This window comes from Serinus canaria, chromosome 2 (genome assembly GCF_022539315.1).
Source record: "Serinus canaria isolate serCan28SL12 chromosome 2, serCan2020, whole genome shotgun sequence".
Taxonomy (NCBI): Eukaryota; Metazoa; Chordata; class Aves; order Passeriformes; family Fringillidae; genus Serinus; species Serinus canaria.
Window position 1 is genome coordinate 46,898,767 of NC_066315.1, and position 17,049 is coordinate 46,915,815.

At 42.1% G+C, this 17,049-nt stretch overlaps 1 long non-coding RNA gene across 1 annotated transcript; it reads right to left on the bottom strand.

Annotated features, from left to right (window-relative positions):
* Positions 1-239: 239 nt before the first annotated feature.
* Positions 240-13,774, bottom strand: LOC127059286 (uncharacterized). The gene is made up of 3 exons (XR_007776942.1): positions 13,501-13,774; positions 1,334-1,447; positions 240-850 (listed from the first exon to the last, which is right to left on the bottom strand). It is a non-coding gene; the product is annotated as an uncharacterized LOC127059286 (long non-coding RNA).
* Positions 13,775-17,049: the final 3,275 nt, after the last annotated feature.

The window sequence follows — 17,049 nt, forward strand, 5'->3', positions numbered from 1 at the left end:
ATCCTAAGGCAGAGAGATGGCTGGTAAACAGCAAAAAAACCCAAAACAAAACAAAAAAAACCCCTTGATACTTATCTATTTCTTGTATGAAGCACCCCTTAGCCCAAAATGCCCTGTAGCAGTGAGTGTGTGCAAATCTCTATCACTGTTTCACTCGCATTTAAAAACTTCTGAAATCTTACAGGTACCAAACCACCATGGTGGGAAAAGAAAATACTTCCTACAGGGGAAAAATAATGATACAGAAAAGACCCAATTATGTTACAAAATTATTTGAAATTTATGTTGTATTCTTAGCCTTAATACCACAATTTCACTGTCAAAAGGATAGCAAAATAGCACTTTGCTTGGTTAATCCATGGTATTTTTCTTCTGAGTGAGTTTGCCAAAAAGAAAGTACTTAAGCAGCAGGGCCCCAGTTCCATGTGGCCCCTAAAGGACAGTCATTTTCCACACCACCTCCTGGGCATCCCTGAAAATTCTCCCAATTTGACTCAACATTTTTACCTGCAATATTCAGCTCAAAAGAAAGCATCAATAGAGTAAACACCACCTGTTTTGTTACGAATGCCTGTCTCATAGTCTGGTTCCTGGGTACCTCATTGTGTGACTGGACAAAGCTTTCCCAGGGCTAGGACCTTCATATCACCTCTCTACAGAGTGGGCTGGTCACTATCCCTGATGGTGTTTCCCTTCTTTGGGATTGCCTGTTTTCACCAAACTTGCAGGAACAACCTACCAGCTTTTTCTAGCTGTGTAGCCCCCCAACCTGCCAAGTCCTGGAGTTACTGTGAGTGCAAAAAGGAGCAGACATCCATCCTCTCTTCCTCCATCATTCCATCTTCAATTCCTAGAGAAATGGTGGAGAGAAATTACAAATGCATGACCAAGACAAACGTGAAATTATCAAAGTAAAGAGGACAAAAAGATGTTTTAGGAAGGGGAAGAACAATTCAGAGAATGTTTGGGCTCCTGAACTAGAGAGAAGGTAAGATAGTAGCTCTGAATTTTATCCCCATGGCTCTCCCATCTGCTTGCTTACAGCTTCTGCCTCTTCATCCCAGTGGAGCCCAGCCAGAAGATGATCTATCATGCAACCTGCCTGAAGTGAGCTTTTAGCTGCTCTGGGGGCTCCCATGCAGGGGAGACACAACCACACAATTCAAGGGAGGTTATAAATCCCCAGTGCCACTGTCTAGCAGGTTACCACAGTTTGGGTTTTTTGCTTCACAGCTTTTGAAGAGAGCCCTGGGAGCAGAAGGATGAGAGGGAAAGAAGGAAAGGGGGGAGAGAGTCTGCAGTGGGAGGAGGGGAAGAATGGAGTCATGCTTACAGCTTTTCACAGCTGAAAACAGACCCCACTGCTGGTAATGTGAGAGGGCTGGAGCAGGCGCCAAATGGATAAGGCTGTAGACAGTGGGACCAGAGCGCTGATACTTGCCAGTACCTGCAGATAGGAGACAAATAATTGGCACATGTTAAGAAAAGAAAAAAAAAAAAAAGAAAGAAAAAAAAAAGAGAAAAGAAAAAAAAAGCGGAAAAAAAAAAGAAAAGACAGGCAGAGAAAGACAGAGTTGTTAGACATCCGTATTTTCTAAATGTGTCTGGCAGGAGCCCCAGCAAGGAATTTAATCAGCAAGAGTTGTTTAAACTGGGCTTTGAAAACAAGCCCTGTGCTGCTAGTAATGAACTTCATATCATCTGCAACTCCTGTTTGCTGACGACATTCAATTTGTTAATTCTGCAGCTGGTGATAGGGGTCAGATATGAAAGTGACGATTGTTTTTTGACGTCCCAACCCCTGCTCACATCTTTCTAATTAATCCTTTTAGGAGCCACCAGCAGATCAAGAGAAGTGTGGGGAGGGAGGGAGTGTGGGGAGGAGGAGAAAGAGACTTTTTTTTTGTGCCTGGCCTGTGGCTCCTTGCTCCCTCTGTGGCGGAAAGGAGACACAAGGGCATACCTGTTACTTGGTCTTATGGCCATGAGCTGTTACGGATGTCTTAGAAAACTTCAATGTTGGAAAAGTAGGTAGCAAAAAATAAAAATAAAAAAGAAGGCTCACATAGTCACAAAATAGGTAAGGTTAGAAGAGAACACAGTGGGTTATCTGGTCCAACCTTCCTGCTCAAGCAGGGACATCCTAGAGCACATTGCACAGGATTGTGTCTAGATGGTTGTTGAATATCTTCAGTGGAGGACACTCCACAACCTCTCTGGGCAACTGGTGACAGTGCATGACTGTCATCATGGTCAAGTGGAACTTCCTGTACATCCATTTCTGTTCACTGCCCTCTTGCTTAGAACCACTGAGAAAAGCCTGGGAACATCCTCTTGTTCCTGAAGGAACAAGAGGATGCTCCTGAGAAAAGCCTGAAGGAACATCCTTCCTTCAGATATTGATAGATATTGATGAGGGTCCCTCTCACTCATCTCTTCTTGAGGCTGAACAAGCCAAACCCCCTCAGCTTTTCCTCATAAGAGAGATGCTCCAGTCGCCCAATGATCCTTGTTGCCCTCCAATGGACCTACCCCAGGAGTTCCAAGTCTCTCTTGTACTGAGGAGCCCAGAAGTGGACACAGCACTCCAGATGTGCCTCACCAGGACTGAGTAGAGGGTCAGGGTCACTTACCTCAACCTGCTGGCAATGCTCTTCCTAATGTACCCCAGGATACTACTGTGCTTCTTTGCCACAAGGGCCCTGCTGGCTCAGGGACAGCCTGTTGTCCATTGGGACCACCAGGACACTGGGACCACCAGCTTTTCTCCACAGACCTGCTTTCTGGAAGACTAGGCCCCAGCCTAATGGGGTTACCTTTCCCCAGGTGCAGGACCCTGCATTTACCTTTGTTGAATTTCAGACTGTCTTCTCTGCAAACCTCTCCAACCAGTTGAGGTCCTTCCCCCTAAAATAGCTCACTTTAAAATCTGGCAAGCATTTCATATTAACTATCTCCATGGAGAATGAGAAGAGTGATGGAACTAGCAGTGAGGTAGGAAACCATTCTCCCATTGCTCCATTCTCACTATCTTGCTGATATGGGGCTTTAAACCCCCTGGTTTAAAGATCTGAGTGTGTATGAGCCACACAGACATCCAGAACTCTGTGCAGGCAGTTAAGAATGTCATCAAACAGAAGAGAAATGACAGGCTCAGGAGGAGCCCAAGTGCACGCACAGAGGCGGCAAGGCAAGGGAAGGGGGACCCACCAACCAGCACAGAGGCTCACAATGTTCAGATGGCTTTAATGGAAACAGCAAAAGGGCAGAAGATACTGCTGGCCTGTGCAGCACAAGAATGGCAGGACTTTGCGGATGCCAAAATGTTTCTTCACTGAGTTTTTAACCTGGGAGCCTGAACTTCTTACCTAGAAAGTTATTTAGGGTGTTGAATCTGCTGCAGAGACCACATGTGTCTTGGAGAGGGTCAGCTGGCACATCAGCCTAGATGTGGTGCAGTGAAGTCTGTGTTCATCTGCAGAGGTTGGATGAGGAGGCCTTGTAAGGCAGGAGAGCCAGCAATCAAGAAGAGAGAAATTTTATAAAAGATGAAAAATGTTAGAGTGGAAAATTGGCTGGGTGACAAAATTTTAAGAAAGGAAGACCTGAGATTATGCACAGAGATTGCTGGCATTGCGGAAAGGTAGAAGAAAATAAACTTGCTCATGTTAGCACTAGGCTGAAAAAGAATTTTTTAAAGGAAGTTTGGTTTTTCTTTCCCAGTCCACTTCAGTCCTGAGGTTTGGACTCACAGGAAATCCATCATCATCAGCCTCCCTAAAGCAGGAGAGTCCTGGCAGAGGTTGTACCTGTTCTGGGTCAGAGCTGAAGAAACAGTTCCAATCACCTGTCCTCACACAATGATTCCCCAGAAGAAGAAGGCTGGGTTACTGGCACAGCTGGGTAAACACATCTGCCCATTTGCTCTGCTCCAACAGGATCTAGCACTGAACCTTTAGCTCAAATGCAGTGGTCATGGTTCCTCTCAAGAAAATGGGGCTCTACCAGCTCATTCTGGCCGTGTATCCAATGGACCCTGCTTTTTCTGTGGACAAAAATCACTGACAGCATACAAGCCATTTGCTTGTATGCTGTCAGTGATCTTGTTTTCCTACAGAAGTTTTCACTTGACTCCCTTTATTAACCAACTGCTGCTCTCAACCATTCTCATAATGGTTTACCCATGCAGTATAAACTTGCAGTATCCAGTATTGTGATGAAAAATCAACCGCCTCCATAAATGTTTATCTTTATTTATCAGACTTTATCAGTATGTATTCATTTGCACACAGAGAGGTCTATTGCTCTTTCACTCCAGACTCAAAAAATTAGTAAAACAGTTCTGCTGTTGGTATGCCTGGAACAGGACTAGCTTCATTTAAATTTGCATAGATTTAAATCAGTAAGCTCATGAGCACACTTTGCCTTTATGGTGTCTTTTTAATTTCAAACGTTATGCAGAAAATCTAGAAAAATACTGGTGGTGGAAGAGAGCTGTATGTTGTGATTAAATTGATGCAAGGTGTTGTTAGAAGTGGAGGTATCTTCCTACTTGAGAATCACTGCTTTTCACAAGCAGGTAACTCACTATCACAGCCTGCTTGTAAAAGAAAAGTATCAGAGGGCTGCCTGAGGTTCCTGGGAAACACCAGACCAACAGAGGACAAAGAGCTCTGCTGCATCTGCTAGAGCACAGAGGACAAACGACTGGAAGGATGAAGCTGCATTAGGACATCAGCAATGAAACAGATTTTCCCCATGAGATAAGCTGAAAACAAGAAAACAGAAATACAAATGCAGCGAAAAATGAGTAGAGGAGACTGAATTTCTCAGGCTATTTAAAACATGCAGTTATTTTTTAACAGGCTTTCACCTGCTGTCTCTGTGAACATCAGCATATCTTTCACTCCTGCAAGATTTCTAGGCTTAATTTAGCTGCTTATGAAAGACTCATTGGCCCTGAACATCTCTGCAAGTGGCTCATGGTACCCACTCTGCTTAGCCAGAAGTGCAAAGCACTTAGTGAAAAACATTATCCTTTCCGGTGCTTATGTTCAGCTCAAGCACATCTTAGCCCTTTTATTGTCTGTATGGTTAAGTCCTGCAGGTACCCTGTCACATAAAAGACATACTGTTTATTATTCCAGTGTTAACAAAGTACTTGAGGGAAACAGTAACCTATTTTCAGTGGGGGAAAAAAACCCATCCAAAGCAAATATGGCAAGAACTGCCAGCTCCAATAGCAGCAAGAGGATCTTTTACATCTCAACCCACTGCAGAGGGATCCCCACACAAGCCTTGTGCAGGCAGTTGTACCTCTCTAGCTGCATCTTAAACCACAGCTTTCACCTAACTATGGTACTTTGCTGACTCTGGTATTCTTGCATGGCTTTTCTTTGAAATCTGAACAATATTTCCTTGTATGAATTCATTACGTGCATGGTTATAAATTCTGTTTTAGGGTGATAGTTCTGATTTTCTCAGATAAGAAAAGGACTTTACATCAACCCAGAAAACCTTACACCATAAAGAATAGATTCCATACACTATCCACCCTATGTTCTTAAATACTTGAGGTCTTTTTACCAGATATGTATCTTGCCACAATATAAAGTTTTAATAAATGTGAAAATAAATATTTTAAAGAAACACACCCTGTCTCTGAGAAACACACACAAATAAAAGGCAAAGAATGTCTAGATCAAAAACAGCTAAAAGGAATAAAGTCAACAAGGACAGTGTTTAAGTAATCAACATTCCCAGGTAGGTGATGTCAAAATGGTAATTATCTTTCCAGAGCTGCCTGAAAATCTAAAGCAGGAGAAAAATATGCAAAGAACTGTATTGCACTGCTCTCGCCCTGTGAGGGTACACAGTACATCTGGAATAATGTGCGCACAAAATGGTGTTCATCTTCCACAGCCCTCCAGAGCTCTACAGACAGGGTGTAGGTGGTCCAAAGGGACACAATTACAAGCAAAGGAATAAAATTTAACACAGTAACATTTGCAGTGTTTATCAGAACAAATTCCCCAGCAATGAGACATAGCTGACATAAGGAAGTGTCCTTAAGGAATCAATGGGCGCTCCATTAAAGGTTATACTAGATAAAGCAGGCAGTGCTACAACTTGGAAGGAAAAGCTTCCAAATGCTCTGATTTCTGTAACTGAGTGAAATGATAGACTCTGCTGGGCAGCAAAGTTTCAAAAATGCCTTTAGGTCTCTGGTTTGTTCAAGCTGCCTCTTGGAGAGAAATGCAAAATAATTAGACTGTATGAAAATGGCATTATTCAGCAGGTGTTATCTTAGGCACTTTGGATCAATGTTTCCCTCTTGTATTTAGAGCTTAGGCCTTATGATTAATTATTTATATCTGCCCTGTCTTTGAGGCTGTTTGAGGATGCTGCTGCAGCACAGGCCACCAAGAGCAGTTTGGGAGGCTGTGGTTCAGTTGGAGAACACAGGACAGGGAGAATAAGGACAGGTACATGAAGATACCCCCTGAGCTTTCTAGATCCATGTTGAGGAATCTGAAAACTGCTTGATTTATGCAAAAAGCACATAAATATCAGACCCTCACAGTGAAAAGTCTGTTTAGGATACACAGCTTAGGAATTATGGATGGAAAGAATAACCAAATCAGAATTTTAAACTGTTTGTAACATGTTATAGGGAAAGAGAAAACCCTTCATTCTCAGTGTGGGCAAGGAACTACACCAGGGACAGAATGTATTAGAGACAGTCCTTGCTGCCCAAATGCTGTCCAAATCTTAATAATTAACATTATTGATAGACAGTTGATAAACATCAGTTTTCAATTATAATACTTCAATACTGCTGTAGAGAAACCATTTTTCCAGCTTTTATTTATTCATCAATTTCCATCTCGAGACCACAGAGGTATCTATGCTGACAAGTGAAAAATGGGGGAATCACCAGAGAAATATCTTAAAACAATACTGTTGTGCAGCAGCACTGTCACGGGATTATGGCCCTTCTCTCCTCCTGTAAAATGAGAGGTTTGACCTGTACTGCATGGGCTGAAAAGGGACAAGTGACCCACGTACCAAGAGGCCTAGCAAGTGCCAATGCATTTTGCATTAGCACTTCTCACGAGGAGACCCTGAGTCCCAGGACCAATGGGGCTAGGGGAGTGTGAAAAACCACCACAATATGCTTTCTCACAGCCTGACAAATAACTTGCCATGAAACCCAAAGACTGTCATGTCATCCAGGACTTAATAGGCCATATTATAATTTGAAGGAATGAGCTGCTGCTCACAGGTTACATAGACAATCCTATAGACAATCCTTAAAACTTCGACTGAAAAGTTCTTTTTCTTAGGAACACGACTTTGGTCCTCACACAGCCTATTCTGTAAATCCACATAAAATATGACTTATTCAGGTCTCTCTGGAACAGCAAAGTTCAGCTGGTTTGAAAAACAGAAAAGAAAAACACCTACTTACTCAATATTTCCATTTTATGGACTTTATTTGGCAAAAGAGTGGCTAAAGAGAACAAACCAGATGAAAATGCTTTAAAATAAAAATACTTTTTTAAAAAAGAAAGGGTTAACATGAAGGAGGTTATTTTATCTCTAAATTTCAAGTGCAAGATGCTCTGAGCAAGCAGTGGTTGAGGACAAAACTAAAGTAGTAGGTTTCTCTTTAAAGAACTGCAGACCAAGTAGCAAAATATAGACTGAAAATTAAAGTGCAAGAAGACAAAAATGCTTAAATTAGCCTGGGGAAGTCTATCTATCTAAGTCTTGCCTATATTAGACAGGGCTTGCTGGAAAAGGGAAAACTGTAAAATTACCAGTAAGTTGCCCTACTGGAAGCACAACCTTATATTAGGAAAAAGGAGATTTTTGGCTGCTATAGCCCTATTAAGTTTCTTTAAGCAAGTAAGCCAAGAAGGAGAAAAGATTCAGCTTCAGCTGAGCCATCTGCCTGCACCTCTAGCCTGATGGAGAAACTTTGTTGGTAATGGTTAATGTCTTGGTATTTAGAACTACCCTTGGCATTCTTGCACAGCTTGGGGAGGCAGTACTGTGTTTCATAGATGGTGTTATCAATACAATGTCCTGGATGGCCGCACCTGATTTCTATACACCCTCCTTAACAGAAAAAAAAAAGAAAAAAAGAAAAAAAAGATACTGTTTACTTAAAGTTGAGGAAAAAATTGATTAAATGCAAAATATCAGGAGGAGGCAGAGATCCTGGGAAATAGGGGAAAGTGGAGGCTGCGGCCTTCTGTGCCTTCACATGGAAGGATTTAAAAACCTTCTCTAGAAGGTCCAGATGCAAATTACCATTTCTAGTCCTCATCCCTCCCTAACTCACAGATGCTGTAACTCAAATACAAATTTTGAGCACGGATCCAATGCCTTAAGCCCTTCCAAAGTCCTCTTGCCCAGCTGGCTCAGCACCTTTGGAATGAGGTGACTATCTCTGCAAACCAGTCTCACAATTTTACACTTTTCAAATCTGCACTGCTACCTCCAATACCTCCCCAAACCCCATCCCAAAATCCTTTTTTTAACTCATTGTACAGAAGCTACAATAAATGCTTGCAGAATGCTGACCTAAAATACAATTCCTCACCTGATTCTGCACCTTGTAAACTTTAAATTTTTTCCTACATGGCCTCTAATTTTGAGTTTCTAATAGAAACCCTGTACAGGCCGACAGCACCATTTTGTGGCCAGTTCAATGCAGATGGCCAGAATAATATATCCATTTCCTCCCGGTATCTGGTTTGGCCAATTCTCATTTTGCTCTTCCCAGCAGAGGGGATACCCAAGATTGGTTAAAGAGAGTTAGGCATCCAAGTCTCTGTTTCAGACTGCAAACGCACAGTGCTTGCAATCTACTTGAAAATAGCCAGGCTTAATCTAACAAGATTTTATTTTAGCCTCTTTAGGTCTCTTTGCCATTTATAAGTAAAGAAATCTATAACAGAAAATAAAACAGTGGGGGTTTCCAACAGTAGTCTCCATTCAGGCAAAGTGGTAACTTTTTCCAGGACAATCTTGATTTTCTACTACCAAACTATGGGTCTCAGAATTACATTCTGCATTGCAGATTTCATATTTGTGGCCTGCAGTCACAGGAAACTTATCCTTCAAAAGTTAATTCAGTAGGACCGCAATATGGGACTCACTGTTCAAAACAATAGGAAGAGAACATTTATTCTTTTCCTTACTTACCAAGGCTAAAAAAAAGGATAAAAAAAAAAGAAAGAAAAGAAAAGAAAATCAACTTTATCTTCTGGAAATGTCACATTTGCTTTGTGTCCTTCAGAATACATTGATTTCTCTCTTCTTCCCCTGGAGTAGTTGCCCAGACCTTTTCTGCCCATCTACACTTTCTCTGCCACAAGCTGAAGAAACATTCACTATTAGCGTGTCTCAGAGGTGCTAACCTAAAGAGACAATATTCATGACATAAAAAACCCTGTACAGCCTCTTCTATCCTTTTTCATTTTTACTTTTCAGGAGACAGGGAGCAGAAGAGGGATTTCCACAATGGTATTGTTTCAGTTTAGTATGAAGAAAATCCTTGATTCTTTATGTATGCTTGGAAGCCTATAGTAATCATATTATTCCAGGGTCCTTATTGCTGGTTAATGGAATTCTTTTAATATTGAACCAAGTTTCTAGTAAATAGGTTTGCATTGATCTGGTGATGTATAGAGCTCAAGTAAGTCTATCTATGTGTAAGCAAATTAAAAGCCTTAAGCCTATACAGCCAAACTGTATAATCCCATGCTGAAGAATTGATTCTCTGATACTCTCCTGGGGACATTTTTTTTTTCATTTTAGGTAAAGAAATGCCTTCAATTTCTTTGACAGAAAGAAAAATATCACAAATATTTCACATTCAACAAATACAGTCCAAAGCCACCAGAATAAGTGTTTATAATTAGAAACTGCACCTTACATTGGGTAACACAGCACTGACAATTCAGCAGTTATAATGAATATATGAATTATGTTGAATATAATCAATTATGTTGCTGCAGCATCATTCATCACTGCTTTCCAGCCTGAGCATAGAGTTTGATATTTTTCAAGCAATATGTTTACCACAGCCTTGCTGTCACCAAATTCACCCAGCATCACCCAGACCATCCTCCTTTGAAACCAAATTGGTTCAGGGTGCTATTTCCCTGTTCTGGAATAAAATCATCAAACACATAGATATCAAAACACTTAGTAAATTACACTGTCCTGGTTGTGTATGTGCAGTAGTATTGAAGATGCAACCATGAAACTTGTGGCAATAGATCTACAATAATAAGTACTACAAATCTGCATGAAAACCTGTCTCCATTCACCGCCATGGGTGTTTATGGCCACTGAGTGTGAGGATGGGCACAGGGGAGTGAGCAGCAGGAGCTCAGATGGGTGGTTCCCGAGGCACCATGTTCCAGGGTGGCTTATCCCACCTCCAGCAAGAACTGCATTCACTTTAAAGTCTTTCTTCTAAGAGAAGGCACCAGTAACTCTTCTCTTCCTTTCTCTCCCACCATGTCCATTAATAACATTCATTAATTAACCAGGAGATAATCCATCTTCACTATCAGACCTGTGGTTCAGAAAGTACCCAAGGAGCAGGAAGACACACATGCACATACACACAATTGACAGGGATTTCAACCTTATTTCCATATGAAATTAGACTAAAATAATCATAAAGCTTAATTCAGTTTCCCAGTTCCTGTTTCACACACATTTTAACCCTCCAGCCCAAAGAATAAAGATATTCTTTGTCTAACATATTACAGGCTACTAGCACAACTCCCAAAAAACCACAACCATATCCTAGGTGCCCAGCTACATTTAAAGACCAACCCACATTTTGGAAACCCAGACAGAGCACCCGTAATTTGGAGACCATTCTTACATTACCCAGTTAATACATGCATATGCCTCTGCTGTGCACCTATAGCATGCGAGCAGAGTGAGTAAAAAAAATAAAAACAACAAAAGCCTGCCAAAAAACCAGTGGTCAGGATGGCAGAGTTCATGCAGTGTTTTTAATGGGGATGAAGGATGAGTATTGTCTCGATGCTTACCTTACTGAGTGGGATCTGTTCAAGAAAAGATAGGTAAGTAAAAAACCACCATTTCAGAAATGCTAATTAACATCAAACACGATCAATAATTTTTAAAATTTCCCCATTATAAGCACGAACAACTACAGCTTTGCAAACTGAAGTAGGTCTTGGTAGATGTGAAAATCTTCTCACTGGAAGAGCCATATCTGCTGTTACCCTGTGTGCAAGGACTTCCATCACTTATTATCAATATCCAAAAGAGCATATCAGAAAACCCTGTTATTTTTAGTTAGGATATTGCATGCCAGGAACCTTGCATGTATTTCAATAAATATTTTTAGTACTTGTTCTTCTGATTCACACTAGGCTGAGACTCAACCTAGCCCCTATTCTGCGCATGCCACTTTTCTGCTGGAGGAGTTTTGAATGCCAGTTTTCCTTTGCTTCAGTAGGAGTAGTGCAATGCCTTGCTTTCATAATGAAGTTGTGTCCTTACTTCTTCACAATTTCTCAAACACACACAATTATAAAGTGCTAAAACTTCCTGCGGGTCAGCTGCATGAACTTGTTTTGGGGGGACAAAAGTGAAAGCCTCCAGATCATCACCAGCTCTAGAGAGTTAGCAGAATGAATAGATCACATCCTTGCACCAAAGGAAACCCACTGCGTACCAGGACTTCAGTGCTGCATTATGACTGTCTTAAAACCAGTGAAAACTTAATGGGATGCTAAAGAAAAATTACCATCATGGGACCTTAAAAGGTCCCTTTTATCACAAAAGCAATAAATTCCTGTCTGCACAGAGAAGATCCTTGCCTCTTACTGCCTACTAATGGTAGGCATTACCTGCTATGTGGTTACCAGGATTTCCAGGGAGCGTAGGATGCAAACAACATCTCTTTTTCCAGGTGCAAGAGTCAAACTGAAAGCAAGGGCTTGTAGTATGCTCTGACCCCTTTGCACGATGAGGGGCTACCTCAGCTGGCTGTAGAGCCCCCCAGGGCTGGGGCATGCTCCTGAGTCCTGCCTACCTCAATCATCTGCCCCAGCCCTAAGCTGTAAGGTGACCTGCAGGAAACTCACAAAAAGCCATTACTGTGTTGTGTCAGCTCAGAAAACCGCAACAGGGCCAGGCAGGGGAGGAAAAAGCCTGGAGAGGAAATCAAGGAAATTCACTTTGGCAGAAACTAGCAAAGCCTTTTTCTGAATGTTAACTATCTAATTTAATGAAGTCTAGAGATCAGTAGAGACAATTGTCACTGCCAGCTTTGATGCCAATCACAACTCTGGAACACGAGCCAGTGAATGCATCCAACATAACAAGGAGAAAACAAAAACAAGGCAAGGATTTGACCCTGTGCTCTCATGATCCTTTAAGAAGAAATATCGCCTTTCAAAACTATGGGGAAAAAAATCTTCCCAGTCAGAGCAAGTCAGTAAGAATAAGGAAAGAGAAATCACAAGGCAAAAGACTACAGAACTGTAATTTCCCTGTCGGTCTGTAGTGCTTTTAGAGCTGTCAGCAGGAACACTTGTGGGCTGAAAACCCCTATGTGGGCTGGAAAATTAGGGAAGATTTCTCTAATCCCTGTCAGGGAAGCAGGCTTGAATTTTTTCCTTGTGGGCAGCTGTAAGTCTGCTGTGCCTTCATGGGAGTCCTATCACCAATACACATTTCTCCTGTGCTGGTGGGTTCCCAGTATCCTCAGCTCCATCACTCCCTTCACCTTATTCTTGAGAAGGCATATGGTGAAGGAGACATTCTGCATCTCTGTTAAGTATATAAAAATAAACTCCAAACCTCTGTTCATCAAAGGTACAATTAAGCAAATTAATATAGTCTGATTTCTTTCAAGCAGGTTTTTCCATAGAGACTTTCAACGGAGGAAAATTAGAACCATTAGGTTTGGAAAAGACCTGCAATATCCGGTCCAACATTTGAATATCACTGTGTCCAGTAAACCATATCACAAAACAACACTCATACTCATTTTGGAACACTTCCAGGGATGACAAATTCCCACTTTTTTCTGAAAATCTCTAAATCTGTAGATCTCACTCCTATTGGTTAACATATAACTTTGGACAATCTGTTCTTTCCGAAGCTGAAGGACTGAACTCTTTCCTCCCTCATCCTCTTGAGCCACCCTTTCTTCTCTGAAAATGGACTCTGGGAAAACTCTATAAGGGAGAACAGCATTTTATCCCCCTCTAAAATATTAGGCATTTTAAGTGTGTCCATTTCTTACTTTACATGGCTTTTTCATACCTACATCTTCATCAGAATAGTCACACTATGAGAAATTCTGATGTTACTAAAATTGCCCTTAGTGACACCATACAATCTAAGAGGTTTTCATGGAATTTCTACCAGGCATACAAACACAGAGGGTGATCTGGGGATGGATTTCCCTGAGGCTACAGTTCTCACCTTGTACGCAGTTTTGGAGGAATCTTGTCACAATGCAGAAACAGCCATCCTCTCTCCTGCAAGCATGAAAAATATGAGATCCCAAATTCTTCTGTTTGACTTTTCTTTGCCTTGTTTTCTGTCTTTTCACCCAAGCTGTAGACCTGAAAACCAAACCATATGATCAGAAGGCCCACAACTGCACTGTGCAAAATGACACATTTCCAACCTTCATTCACCAGACATCATGTGTCTCATTTGAGCAATGCTGATGGCAGCCACCAAACTACACCAAGACTTGCCACCCACTGAATAGCAACAGACCTCAGCAGACATAATCCTACCCAGGCCAGTCATACATTTTCCATAAAAGCTATACACAAGGAATGTCCTGGCAGAATTTAGGAGGTTTTAGGATAATGCGCTGAAAACCATCCTTTAACTTTTGGTCAAACCTGAAGCTGTCAAGCAGTTGGACTTAATGGTCATTATGGATCCCTTTCGGCTGGACTATACTATTCTATTCTATGCCATTCTTCCCAGTATGTCCTCCATTTCCTAGAAGTGCACATCAAGGCAGATACACTGATGCACTATGTAGAGCTGCTGGGCATTCCTCATGCCTCTTCTGTTCAGCTCATTCAGCTCCCAGGGACGAACCTTGTGGTACTCCTCTCTACTTAGGCCATGGCAGAAACCAACCTTGCAGCCCAGAGACCACCCCTATTAGCTGTTCCCTCTCTGCAGACCAGGGATAATTTCCATGAGGCCATGCAGTGGGGACTGGGGACACAAACTCAGATTTGGGGGGGATACAAGGGGTGGTTTCTGCAGCCACAGCCTGGATAAAAGCCAAAGAGTAACCAGAGCCATGAGTTGGGCTGGCTGGTGCCAAAGGACCACCATGGAAACACAAGCTTTGAAAAGTGGAGGTTACACTGGTGTGGTGGAAAGGTTGGTTATTCCCAGATCTAGAAAATTCAGATCTGTGCCCAAAGCAGAGCCAGGCAAGCAACAACTCTTCCAAATGGCAAAGAATAGCCCCTCTCTGCTATCACTGTCATACTCCCTTTCCCCACTGAAACCAAGCTGCATAGATCTTCTGTTAAACACACCAATTTGTTGTGTTTATAAAGGATACAAAATGAATTTCAGCCAAAGGGTTAAACTTCTACAGCTCACTTGTGCCACTGACCTTTTGCTGAGGAAAGTTAGAGCAGAGTTCAGCTGGATGGGACATACATCAATTATCTTGCCCTAATGCCTGACCACAAGTTGAGGACATCATCCAGCTGCCTCTTAAACACCAACAGATTTGGGGAATTGACATTCTCCAGGAAGCCTGCACTAGGGTTTGGCACCCTCTCAATAGATATGTTTCCTCATGCCAACTCCAAACCTTCCCTGATGGAGGCAGATTTGAACCTGAGGTTAGGCCTCAGCCTTCTCACCAAACTAGACAGACCCTCTCCTCAGCCAGTCTTTACAGTGCATGTCTTCCAGCCCTCTCACATCTTTGGTACCCTCTTCTGAATGCATTCAAGGACCTTCACATCCTTTTTAAGTTTTGGGACTCAGAACCGCACACAATACCCAAAGTGAGGTTGCATCAGTGTCAAACACAGTGGGATAATCCTCTTTTGACCAGCTGGTTGTGTTATGTTTGATGCACTCCAGGATGAGGTTTGCCCTCCTGGCTGCCAGGACACACACTGCTGGCTCCTACTGAGCCTCCTGTCAGCCAGCACCCCCAGTCCTCTTTCCGTGGGGTAACTCTCCAGCTACTCCTCACCAAATTTAGACTTTTGTCCAATGTTACCCCACCTGTACTTGTTCTTATATAGGTTTATGCCACTGATGGTTTGCCAGTGCTCCAATCCATCCAGATCTCTCAGCAAGGGCTCTTGTCCCTCAAGAGAGTCAACACTCTGGTGACTTTCTGCCAGACTTTTATAACCTCAGTCATTTCAACCTTTTGAAAGCTCTGCCCTCCAGTCAGTTCTTCACCCAGTGTAATGTCTCGCTTTTCATCTTGCACAACATCTGGACAAGTTGTCCAGAACGATGCTGGGATGGACAGTATAAAAAAGAGTTATTTAAAATCCAGAAAAACTACATCCACTGCTGTCCATTCATCCACTAGGCAAGTGACCTAATCACAGAAGGATATTAAATTAATTAAACAAGACTTTCCCTTTGTGAACCAATGTTGGCTGTGTCTGATGAATGCATTGTTTCTTTAAATGTCTTCTAGCATCACCCCTTATGAAGGTCTCCATAATTTCTCCAGGTACTGAGGTTAGACTAACAGTCTGCAGATTCCTGGGTCCTTCCTCATGCCCTTTTTCTAGGCTGCAGTAACACTGGCTAGATTCCTGCCAGCAGGAATCTTTCCAGACTCTCAAGACATTTGGTGGATTGAGAGGTTCCTGCCATAACATCCACAAAATCCATTTCTCTGGAATGAAGACCATCAAAACTCCAGGGACTTGTAAACATTCAGCTGATACTGCTGGTCTCTTACAAGTTCATTATCCATGGAAAGAAAATCACTGCTTCCATACTCATAGTCCTCTGGCTCAGGTCTACCAGTATTATTAGAGAATGAGACAATTGAAAGCATTGATTGTCTTTGCTTTTTCTTTACGCCTATTAGTCAGGTGCCCATCTTCAACAAGAATCTTGGCTGAGCAATAGATAATAGGCACCATGATGCCTGCTTTGTCTTCTGTGTCTCTGATCCTCACCCAGAGACTCTCAATCACATCATCACTCACATTAAGGGCTGTGCAGTCAAGCCTCTTCCTTGCAGACATTGCAACTCCTACACCTTATGTGCCCTGTCTATCCCTCCTGAAGAGTCCAAAGCCCTTCATCCCATTTGCTTACCTGACTTTGTGGGACAATGCTCAGGTCTTGTTTAAAATTCTGGTAAATCTCCTTTCCCTTTAGGATTTAGCATTTTGGGTAGTGAAAGAGTAAGGAGTAATATTATTCTTCTAATTTTGTACATTGATGCTAAAATTGGTGCGTACATTCAGAGTATGTAAAAAATCATTTCTACCATATGCATTTATTTCATTGTGGTGTCAGAAGGAAATAAAAAAAGGGGATTGTTCCCTCTGTATGAACTCCACAAAGATGTAGAGACCAACCTGTTATAGTGAGGTCTACTTGAAAGGAAGTTCTGGATTGTTTTCTGCTCTTAACTCTATTTTCCCCTTGGACTTCAATAGTTCTTTTCCTCCTTTGGGACAGGAAAATACCTGTTCTATGACATGTCCTTTCAGAACTCAAGTCTGTGTGAAGGAAAAGTTAAAAGTTTTACCTCTTTCATCTCAGGAATAAAGACCTGTGTCAGGACTTGGGTGCCTCAGATTTGTTGTCCTGTTTCATGCATGCTTTCCAAACTTTGGTAATGAGGGCCCAAAACTCAGCATTGTGCCCCACTGAGGTGTGGAAATCTTCTTGGCAGTCTTTCCACACCTCTCCCTAAGTTGACCCACTGTACCACTGTGGGTCATATCACCTACATGGTGTGGATCACAGAAGCCAACAGTCTATGAGAGG